A 3,718-nucleotide genomic window follows, 5' to 3' on the forward strand; every position below is an offset into this window, starting at 1 on the left:
AATTAAAAAAAATAAAAATAAAAATACACTGCAAAATAAAAAAAATAAAATGTTCATCTTGGTCAAAAAACTTTTTTTTCAAAACAGCTTTAAGTTTTTAAAGTTGCTGAGCAGCTAGGAGTTCCTTTATATCACCCCTGCCCACACAGGTTTTCCTATTAGTCATGTCTTATTAAGATAACACATTTGTTAAAATGAATGAACCAATATTGGTATATTTATTAACGTCTATAATTTACATCACAGGTCAATTTTTTCTTTTTGAGAGCAGGTCTCTTATAATTTAGTCTGGTTTTAACTCACTATGTGCCTAAGGGTGACCACAACACTGGATTTGAAGTGCTGAGGATCAAACCAAGAGTCTCTGCCATGCCAGGCAAGCGTTCTTCCGCCTGATACATCCCCAGGCTGCCTCCCTGCCCCCATGGTTCTCCCTGTGCTGCACAGGCTATCCTCAAACTTCTGGACTGAGACAAAACCTCTTCCCCAGCCCAAGTGTCTGGATTTTAGTTGTGGGCCACTTTCACTCTCTGTGTTGTGTTTCTATGGTCCATAGCGTTGTGGATATCACAGTATCATGTAGAATAGCTGATGGCCTTAGAGTCCCTCTGTGCTCCTCCTGCCACCTTTCTTTGGCCCCCCAGCTCTTGGTAACTACTGACATCCTTATAGTCTTTACAGTTTTGCCTTTTCCCAGTGTCAGCTAGCTGTGATTAGACGCCTCTCACACCCGACACCTGTCTTCTTCCTCTCAGTGATATGCACAGGAGTCTGTAGGTCTGTAAAGAGACCAGCACCTGTGAGTTCCAGGCTAGCTCAGGCTACTAAGAGAGATTCTCTCTCAAAATCTAAAAACAAAACAAAACAAAACAAAAAAACAACCAAACAACCAGCCAAACAAAACAAAACAAAAACATTAAAAAAAAATTTGTCAAACTGTTTTCCAAAGTGAGTCTCATTTTACATCCCCTCCAGGACACTCTGCTTCCCTGTGCTCCACATGATTGACAACCTGTGGTGCTGCCAGATGCTAGGACTTGGCCATTCTTGGTCTGTGCTCTGCTACTCACGTGCCTCCCCACTCTAGACCCTGGGCATTCTAATCAAGGCTTAGTGTTTCCCCACTAAACTTAGCAATTCTCTAAGTAACATAGGATGCCAATTGTCCCTCTTTCCTTCTCCTTTTCCTCTTTCTCCCTCCCCATCTTCCTTCTTCTGCTCTTCCATTTATCTTTATTTTTGATTAAAAAAATTACCTGAGTATATGTGTGTGCATGTGTGTCTGGGTGTGGTTACGTGCAGGCGAGATCAGGCACCCACAGAGTCCAGAAGATGTCAGATCCCCCAGAGCTGGAGTTCTAGGCAGTAGTGAGCCACCTGGCATGTGTGTCTGCGTGTGGTTACGTGCAGGTGAGATCAGGCACCCACAGAGTCCAGAAGATGTCAGATCCCCCAGAGCTGGAGTTCCAGGCAGTAGTGAGCCACCTGGCATGGGTGCTAGGAACCAAACTCAGGTCCTCTGCAAGAGCAGAGTGTGCTCTTCTTAGCGGCTAAGCCACCTTTCCCTCCTTGTTTGTTTGTTTGTTTGTTTTTTTAACAGATCTGGTCTTGAACTTGTGATAGTTCTGCTTCATTCCCTGGAGTGCTGGGATTACAGGCTTGGAGTCTCTCTCTGCTAACCTGCTACATGACTCTCCTTGGTGAGATATCTGGCTATGTCTCTAGCCCACTTTTAGTGGGATTTCCTTTTCTACTTATTGTTGTTGAGTTTAAGAGTTCTTTGTTTATTTTGAGTAATATTTTGTTTTGTAAATATATTTTTAATATAACGTAAAGATATATGTTTTGTAAATATATTCCAGACTGCAGTTTGACTTTTCAGTTTCTCTGTCTGTCTGTCTGTCCCCCCTCCCCCCCCACACGTCCATACACACGGTCTTGCTGTATATCCCTAGCTGGTTTGGAATTCACAGAGCTCTGCCTGCTTCTGCCTCTTTGGTGCTGGGATTAAAGTGTGAGCATTTAGTTATGACTGGATGGTTTGGTGGCATTAGGTATCAAGAAGAAAGTCTGGAAAACAAGCCCACTTTTTAGCCTCTGCGGTTTAGGAAAAAAAAATACCAGAAGGTATGGGAATAGTGCTGAGAACCAGCCCTGCACATCAGCCCACATGGAGAGCCTTTGGATAGGTGTGGTGATATTATATACAATATATAGGTGTAAAAAAAAGTTCATCAAAATGGGATGAAAGGGAAGTGAAGCTTCCTTGCTCCTCACTTGAGTGAAGGTAGCGGCAGAGGCCAGAGGAGTCAGATATCTCTGGTCCTGGGCATCATTCTTTCTGGTGCAATCAAACAGCAAGAAGCATAGGAGTGAGCCAGCAATCCCAGGGATGAGGTTGATGGGCTGTGCCTGACCCAAGGGTGGGCCATGGTGTATGCAAATGAGGGAAGCCCTGAGTGGTTGGCATTAGGTCCTGGATGGAAGCTCTTCAGTATTGCTAGTGACTAATTTTGATTGGCAGTACCATTTCATGTTCTTCTGTTTGTGGTCTGAGTGCAGTAGGGGCTGGGCTTTTTGTTTGTTTGTTTGTGAAAGCCTTTTTTTATTTCTTCTTTTGTTTGATTGTTTCCTACTCATTATGTAGCTCTGGCTGGCCTTGAACTCACAGAGATACACTGCACTTGCCTCCTAGATTAAAGGCTAGGGATGTTTTCCTAGCCAGGCTTGTATTAGAGACTATTCCCTCTCCGGTCTCTTGGTCATTGCCTTCCCTCCACATTCCCCCAACAGAGCAGTCTTCCCAGTCTTGGGAAGATGGTTGGAAGTGCTCAGTGGCTTCTTCAAGCTGATGGGATTGTGCTGGCTCCTGTTCTCTGTAACATGGAGTTCTAGGGAAGTGCCATGGAAAGAGAGCCATAGTTAGGGGCGGCCTTGGTTGAGTCTTCTGTGTTGCCTGGTCTGGGGCTTGGGGCAGGGCTTCTGATGGGGTTCAAAGCCTTGTTGAAGCATCACCTGAGGACCAAATTGTTGAATCCCGTGTGATGTCACAGGGAGGCCCTCAGATGAATGTGTCAGTCTCAGGAGGGCTGGGTAGAAGGCAGAAAGAAATCCACAAATACCGGGAGCAGGGGTTGAGCAGAGAAAGAGGCCAGGCAAATGGTTACACGTGCCTTCAATTCCAGCACTCAGGAGGCAGAGGCAGGAGGATCTCTGTGAGTTCAAGGCCAGCCTGGCCTACGTAGTGAGCTCCAAGATTATAAATACTACAAAGAGAGATCCTGTCTCAATAAATAAATGAGTTAATAATAATAAAAAGAAACACCATCACAACAAAAAGATAACAGTGATTTCTTCTTCCTTTGAGCTGAAGATGCTAGGTCTGTCACCCCTGGGGGCTCTTTAGATCTCACCAGAGAGCTGCTGGGCCAGACCTGGGGCAGACAGAGGAAATTCCTAGGATGGATCACTCATGGCTCAGGGAGCACTGTGGCTAGAGAGCGCTGATCAGGGAGGCCTTGTGACCCCACAAGGGGCACCTCAGCCAGAGGCTCTCTGATGACTTTTAGCACACACAGTGCAACTGTCCAGGGTCTCTAGTTGGAGAAAAGAAGAAAGGTGAAATTTGGTGGGTTGGTGAGGAATTCGTTCTTTGTACTAGAGTAGAAAGAAAACAAGTATTTTTTTGTAACTTCAGAGAGAGCAGTGAGCATGGCCA

The sequence above is a fragment of the Microtus ochrogaster genome, unplaced genomic scaffold, assembly GCF_000317375.1.
Source record: "Microtus ochrogaster isolate Prairie Vole_2 unplaced genomic scaffold, MicOch1.0 UNK3, whole genome shotgun sequence".
Classification (NCBI taxonomy): Eukaryota; Metazoa; Chordata; class Mammalia; order Rodentia; family Cricetidae; genus Microtus; species Microtus ochrogaster.